This window comes from Grampus griseus, assembly GCF_964374135.1.
Source record: "Grampus griseus genome assembly, chromosome: 21".
Taxonomy (NCBI): domain Eukaryota; kingdom Metazoa; phylum Chordata; class Mammalia; order Artiodactyla; family Delphinidae; genus Grampus; species Grampus griseus.
This window is the reverse complement of record NC_139015.1, coordinates 22,075,013-22,083,450: the sequence shown is the minus strand read 5'-3', so window position 1 is coordinate 22,083,450 and position 8,438 is coordinate 22,075,013.

Here is an 8,438-nt window from a genome sequence, read left to right as displayed (position 1 = left end):
AGGGCAGGAAGAAAGGTTACATGTGCCTGGGGGCTTGCTCAGCTAACGCAGTCAGCTACTCTGGAACTTCTAAATGACCCTGCTTAAGCAGCCCTTGCGTGTCCCTGGGGGCACCAGATGTGGAAGAAATCTTGAAGCTGGTTTCAGCAGCTGCTCTCTGCTTTGTCTTCCCTTTCTCTCCTGTGACCCAGGCCCGCATGAGTGCCCCTACCTTCCTGAGGCAGAAAGATCCTTCGAACAGCAGTCGTAGCTTGGACTAACAGCCTGGGCTTTGGAGGCAGAATGACCGACCGGGCTTGAGGGCAGGCACAGCTGACTCCTTGTGTGACCTTGCTTGAGTTATTTTACCTCTAGGCTCAAGTTTCCTCCTCTGTAAAAGGGGGCTTTAAATTCCTACTTTGTAGTGTTGCCATGAGAATCTAATGATCAAATATGTGTAAGGTGCTGAGTATAATCTTGGCATGAGGGGCATTCAGTATATGTTAGCTATTGTAAGTTCTATTTGATAAATCAACAGCCGTTGGAAAACTAGTGTGTTTCTGAGCAGATCTACCAAAAGTGCTGATGCACTAGAAACAGCTGGGTGGGGGAGTCGATTCTGTGCCCTCTGGGGAAACCTCTTAAGTGCATACACTCAAACGATGACAAAGTCCATTCTGCCTGGACATAAGGTCATCCTTGGCTCCAAATTCCTGAGTGTACCTCCTGTGGCTACTGGGGAAAGCCCGCCTTGTTCACATGCCCTTCGAGGAGCCAGCGAGGCATCCAGAAACTGGAGTCTCTCTGCGTCACTCTGACCACAGAGAGTGGATCTAGATTCTCCTGCAGGCCTCTCTCACTACGAGGATGGGGCTCCCTCTAGCAGCCAGGGCCTCATTCAGATAGATATCTGCACTAAGCAGGCCTTCTGCTCTCACCCAGATCCAAGCAATCTTGCACGCCAGAGGCACGGCACCTCCCAGGACGCATATCAAGGGAAACATAACTAGTTAATGTCATTGGACATTGCTTGGTCCTTGATTTTCTTTTCTTTCCTTTTCTTCTTTTTTTTTAACAAGAGCTTCTTTAGTCACAATGGCTTAAAACAATAAAAGCTGAGATGAATGACTTGCAAATGTAGTATTTTCACAAATGCTTATGAGCAAGTTTGAGAAGATACAAAGGAAAATCATACATTATACTCAGGTGTATTAACTCCCTAGGGCTGCCATAACAAATTACCACAAACTCGGTGGCTTAAATAATAGAAATTTATTCTCGCACAGTGCTGGAGGCCAGCAATCTGGAATTAAGGTGTCAGCAGGGCCATTTTCCCTCCAAAAGCCCAAGGGGAGGGGGGAGGAGCCTTCCTTGCCTCTGAGCACTTCAGCTTCTGGTGGCTCCTGGCTTTCCTTGGCTTGTGGCTGATCTCTGCCTCCGTCTTCCCATGGCTGTACTTGCTCTGCATCTGTGTCCAAACCTCCCTCTCCTTTCTCTTATAAAGACACCGGTCATTGGATGTAGGGCCTTCCCTTAAATCGAGGATGATCTCATCTCAAGATCCTTAACTAACTACATCTGCAAAGACCTTATCTGCACATCAGGTCACATTCTGAGGTTCCAGATGGACATGGATTTGGGAGGGGACACTATTCAACTCACATCAGGGAACATATAAGTTAGTGACAGGAATGAGACAAACAGCTGTCAACTGAACACAAGGTAGAGTATGAGCTCTGCAGGACACTGGTGATGAGTGATGGCTACGCAAAGGAGGGGATATTCCCATTCAGCAGATCTGGAGGCAACAGTGGATAAAGTCATTGGAAAGATAAGCCTCGAAGGATGATTTTGTAAGCTGCGGCATTTCTGGAAGAGGAAAAGCCCGCGTACAAAAACAGACAAGAGAAGGAGAGGCTGTGCAGTGAACATGGGATTCTGCTTACTGTTCTATTTTGAGGAATAATCATTGGCCACTTTATACGTGACCCTGCACCTTGATTACAAGCACCCAGTACAGCGCTTTGCACATTTCAGAGAGCTGGCTGATATCTGGGGACTGATAACATGGAAAAGTTTAACTCTGCTTCTCCCACTCATTCTCAAATTGCTAAGCTAACCTTTGTGGTCATACACATTATCCTTCACCAACAGGCACTAAATAATACAATCAATGTAACAATTAATTACTTAATTCAAATAAACAGCTAATTAAAGTCAGGTCTACAAGGGTAACATGGTCCTAATTACTAAGCTGGCTAATTGTTTCCCATATTCCTGGAACAAATTCCTACTTCATTGTCCTTCTTTCATGCAACAAATTGATGGTTTACAATGTGCAGGGCACTGACTAGGGAAATCAGTAATGAGGAGCACGGAACGGCCCCTGCTCTGTGCTGTTCACAGGACACATCACCCAAATGCCTACACGCCACCTGCCGGTGACCACAACGTGAGGTCACATTTCCTTTCATACCCGAGTTACGATGACTCTGGGTTCCTACCTGCCAACTTACCAAGGGTCTCCTTCAACAAGTATTCCCCAACAGTCATGAGGTTGCCTACCTTGGTTTGTGAATTGGTCCTTCCTGTCCTTTGCTAACTGTTCACTCAGGGGGACAGAAACTCAGGCCAGCGGTCTCAGCCTGACTCCTAACTGCTGCTTCCAGACCACCCGGGGCCCGGGGCCACTGCCAGCCCCACCAGGGTCGTCCTAGCTTTCTGTGGGGATTGCCCTCTGCTCCCAGGGCCCCGCTTTCCCGGGCAGGGTCCCGTCTCTGTTTAGCATCTGAGGTGCCACAGGGTTAAGGTTCTGCCTGGTTATCTGGTTGTTTGAGCTCCATCTCCTTCACCTGTCCTCAGCCTCCTGTGGATGCGAACGTTGTTTCTCAACCCTCACTTCCAGGTGCTACCCACAAGATGGTCCTAGGTTGATCCATAGAGCAGAATCTCAGAGAATCACAGAATGCTTCACCTTCACAGAACGCAAGGGATTTCATTAGCCACTTGCTCCAACTTCCTCATTTTACAGAGATGAAACAATTTTTTCCCAAAACCATACACATGACTATTTAATTTTATGGATGCCATTAGCAGTCTGTTGTATTAGGATCCTAAGGCTGCTGTGACAGGGTGCCACAAACCGAGCAGCTTAAACAACAGAAACATATTGTCTCACAGTTCTAGAGACTAGAAGTCTGAGGCCAAGGTGAGGGCAGGCTTGTGTCCTGCTGAGGGCTGCGAGGGAGCATCTGCTCGTGCCTCCACCCCAGCTTCTGGTGTTCGCCTGGCATCCTTGGCGTTCCTTGGCTTGTAGAAGCATCATCCCAGTCTCCACCTTCATCTTCACGTGACATTCACCCTGTGTGCATGTCTGTCTCCAAATTTCCCCCTTTTTAAGGATACCAGTCATATTAGATTAGGGGTCCACCCTCCTCCACTAGGATCCCATCTTATTACTTCTGCAATGACCCTATTTCTAAACAAGGTCATATTCTGAGATACTGGGGGTTAGGACTTCAGTGTATGAATCTGGAAGGGTAGGGACACGATTCAACCCATAACATCTGTCCTCACTCCCATCAAAGCGTGCGGCTTGGTGGGGATTCGTCTCTACATGCGATTGGAGTCTGTCAAGACAAAGGATCATGAGCTCCCGGAAGCAGGCACAACTGTTTTTGGCTGACGTGATCTGTGTTTACCTTAAAACATATGTTGACTTTCCAAACTCCATCTTACTGTCTCCAAAACTACATTGCCTCAGAAATGTTCAATAGGGTCTCATCAGGGTGGATGCCTCTCAGGAAACCCAGGGTGTTTAAGCGTGATGGGTGCATCGGAACCTCCCAGCCCTTACAGGGGAATAGCCAATGCCAGCACACTCTGTGGTTGCCCACAGTTATTCCAGCCTTCCAGTCAGAGCCTCCTCCAGCAGCCGTTGACATTTATTTAGAAACTAATTGTGCTGCGGTTTGGGACATGAAATGGAAAAAGATGGGTTCGCATTGCAATCCATCTTGGAATGAAATGGCTGTTGTGGCTCCAGCAGAAAATTGTTCCATTAAGTCAAAGGCAAACCTCAATTCGAAGGACAGAAAGGCCAGAGCCTCAAGATGAGGGCCTCTGTGTTTCAGAAGCACCACTGCATTTTAATAGCACCGCAGACCTCATAACGCTCGGGTCCTGCCGCCTGTAGAAATACTTCACTCTCCCTCCCTTTCCCTAAACAGTTAATTCTCAGTTATCCACAAGCATTTTAACCACAGCAGCATTCTAGTCTCAGACTGTTGGACCCTCCTCTTCTAAGAAAGCTATGCCTTCCTTTCTAACATTTGGACTGTCCCCATCCTTTGAACTCTACTGCATGTAGAATCTGGACCCCTCATTCAACAACCAGCAGAAAACCTTATAGAACACCTGTTTTACTGCACACACATACCTGGGAGCCTTTTAGAAATGCAGACTCTTGGGCTCCACTCCAGACCTACTGAATCAAAATCTGCATTTTAAGATGTCCCCATGAGCAGAATGCATCTGCTCTCCCAGGGTGAGGGCTGGGTGCAGACCCTCAATAGACAATTGTCAGACCAGTGAATGGTTGCGTATCTCTGGGGCACATACTCCGTCCTCTCTCAGCTGACCACCATTAGGGGTCATAGAACGCAAACTACTATTAACATTAATTATTCATCTCCCCAGACTCACTTAGTTCTCTGCCAATCAGTATTTTGATATAACACGTGGTCCATCCGAATTTCTGAATGAAACATAAATATTTGCTTGATTTTCTGCTGTTTTGCATTCTCTGTGTCATTGTTTTAACAACCCTACAAGGACTGTCAAAGTTAATTCAAACTCTTTATAGTTTTTAAGTTGAGGATTAGAGAATGCTGACCCTGAAAAGGAATGTCAGGATCACTGAGGTCAACCTCTTCACTTGACAGATGAGGACACCAAGTCACGGTCAACTCATGGCCTTAGTTAGGCAAGTTCACCTACATCTTTGGTCCTGCGCGTTCTAGACACAGGACACCGAATCGTGCTACCCTGGGCTGGCTGGGATGTTGTACAAGGTGTTTGGCCTGGTAACTTCTCACCATCTAACCAGATCGAGAGGACTGCAAACTGAACGAAATTTCTTTTGCTCTATCCTACTCTCGAAGCTCTTCCCAGAGCTCACTGGTGCAGACTGGGAGAGGAGAGAGAAGGAAATGAGAGTCCTTATCACTGTCTTCACTCTCAGAATAAAAATACTAAGGTGTCTGCAAACTATCCCAAGTACAAGGGACCCGTGCAAGGGGGAGAATTCTGGAGACATCCAGAAACGCTGAGGCTCACCACCTCCAGTTTCACTCAGTTCTTTGAGAAATAACCAGACATCAGAGGTGGCTTTCCTCTCCATCTTTTTTTTTTTTGCGGTACGCGGGCCTCTCACTGTTGCGGCCTCTCCCGTTGCGGAGCACAGGCTCCGGACACACAGGCTCAGCGGCCATGGCTCACGGGCCCAGCCGCTCCACGGCCTGTGGGATCCTCCCGGACCGGGGCACGAACCCGTGTCCCCTGCATCGGCAGGCGGACTCCCAACCACTGCGCCACCAGGGAAGCCCTCCTCTCCATCTTCTGTGTGTTTTCACGATGCCAAAGAATCATCAGCAGTAGAGATGCTCAGAAATCAAGCTCCCAGGCTCTGATTAGTTAACTCATTCAACTAACTGCGGCACCGAAGAGCAGAGATACTAACCAGGCTGCTCCTGCCGACAGGAATGTGGAGTCTTCCCGAATGTCCTTGACCTTGGGCACATCGACCTCTCTGAGTCCACAGCGCCACAGGAACAGTCACAGCCTCACCACCCACCAGCCACACCTCCACTCACGCCGTTTATTAAACACCTATAGGCGCCCAGCTTGGGCAAGGTGTCCTAGACCTCTTATTGATGCCCACCACTAGCCTTCTTTACTGATATGTGTTCTGAGGCCCAGAAGCTGAGAAATTTTTATCAATTTAAAAGGTACACCATGGGACTTCCCTGGCGGTCCAGTGGTTAAGACTTCGCCTTCCAATGCAGGGGGTGCGGGTTCCATCCCTGGTCGGGGAGCTAAGATCCCACGTGCCTCGATCCCTGGTCAGGGAGCTAAGATCTCACGTGCCTCGCGGCCAAAAAACCAAAACATAAAACAGAGGCAATATTGTAACAAATTCAATGAAGACTTCAAAAATGGTCCTCATTAAAAAAAAAAAATCTTAAAAAAAAAATACATTGGAGCCAGAGAAGAAATCTGAGAAGACAGGAAAAGGCATACAAGAGCATCTCCAGGTTGACCTAGCAATGGTCCAGAAATCAATATATAATATTTACCTTATATACTCAAAGAAATAAATCTTTATTTAAATCTTTATTTAAACATTTTAAGTAAGTGAAAATAGATGTGTTGAATATAGATTAGCTGAAGCTCATACACACATAAACACAACACAAAAAGGCTCATGTAAATATATACCTGTATCTCATCTCATACATATTTCGTAGATATAAATAACATCTATGTAGATACACACACACATAATCTCTGGGAGCGTGGGTCTAATCTGCTCACACTCCCTATGGATATTTTTCTTGGGCTGTTCCTTGGGCTCTTTCCTGGGTTGTCTTCTGTGGTCACTGATGGCCACCGGAAGTGTCCAGCCAACACAGAAATTCTGGCGGTGAAGCTCGTGGAGCCCTCAGCTTCTCTCGCATCCCCACAGGCCTAGAAGGTTGCAGTGGATGTCAGGTGAAGAGTTTATTTTCCCAGAGAACAGTACTGACGGGGGAAAAAAAAAAAAATCCACGTCACCTGCAGTGAGTAGGTCTGTCCATGAGGTGGCGTCATTAGTGCAACTGAAGCAGGAGGGAATGAGGTCAGGGCGTAGAGGGAAGCCAATCAGATGGATCGTGGAATAACAAATCCATGCCATCTCCTCAAACTCCCATCCCCACGTTCGACAAACGCCTGCCCGGGCCTCTAGGGTGCAGGTGATTTCGCAAACAGAGCTTCTCAGCTCCCAGACCAAGCCCCGCTGGAGGCTTAGGAGCAGCCCAGGCAAGGGGACACGTGAGAAGCCATGTGTGTCCCCAGTGGGCTTGAGCGCCGTGCTCCCACGGTACCTGGACACCCCTCCGCATTCCCTGGCCGGTGGGGTTGTCTTCTGTGGTCACTGATCGCCGCAGGAAGCGTTCCAGCTGACACACAAAGCCCGGCGCTGAGGCTCCTGGGGCCCTGGGCTTCGCTGGCAAGTTCCTTCTGCCCTTTCAAGACACACCTGAAGCCCCCTGCCAAGCACAGTCCACGGAGACAGGACCGTCAACAAAAGCGCCCCATGTATGGAAAACATCCCCAAACCCCACTTTTTGTGAGCAACTCCTGCTGAAGTCTGAACCACGCCACAATAGATAGTCCCACTCTGCATGGTCTTTAAGGAGAGAAAAGATGCTGTGAAAATAATTCACTACTGAAGCCCTTCCTGGGGCCAGTTTTGTTTTCCAGTTTTAGGAAGTTCCATTGCTATGTGGAGAAAAGTACCTTCTCTCTTCACCAGAGGGGACCGAATTGACATTTAAGATCTTTGCTTAAACGTCAATTCTCAGAGGTTAATTCCTTGGGGATCTTGTCTAGAATAGTCCTTCCCACTCTGTCTGCTATAGGCCAGGCATTTTACGTCGTCACTGTCTGTTTCTCAAAGACCCTGTTCTCCTGGGACCTCACAGAGGGGCAAGTCAGGTCTGAAGAGGGGACAGTGGTACTTGCCTGAGGCCACACACGTGTCAGCCACAGAGGCAGTGCACACCCAGAGCTCTTGGGCTTTCTCTGCTGTGTTGCCCGCTGCATAGATACTGAACAAGTGGCTTAGAATGAAAAGTTGTAACAGTTATATAATAACGCCCCTTAACATTTGGGTGGTCCTCTTTGTATACAAAACGCTTTTCCATTGCCCAAGACCTGGTGAGACATATCCTAGCGCTGAGGTCCACCCCCTTCTGCTCTGGCTCTCTCCCTGGCCACCCCCCACCATGGCCTCAAGCCACGGATCTCCCCGCTGGGCTGGCCCTTACTCCCCGATTCACTGCGAGCCTGCTGATTACTTGATGCTGGGAGGCTGCCACCGCCAGTGTCCTGGGGGTTCTGGGGTCATAGATCCTGGGTGGGCCTGGGAAGGTGGGCGCCAGAGCAGAGCAGCTCTGTGTAAGCAAACCTGGCCTCTCAGTTGTACCCAGGGCCAGCCCTGGCTGACGCTCAGGAAAACATCAGTGATGAAGGGACGCCTCGGTTCAGCTCAGACAACCCAAGAAAGAGCCCAAGGAACAGCCCAAGAAAAATACCCATAGGGAGTGTGAGCAGATTAGACCCACAGTCCCAGAGATTACGTGTGTGCATATCTACATAGATGTTATTTGTATCTACGAAATAGGTATATGATACAG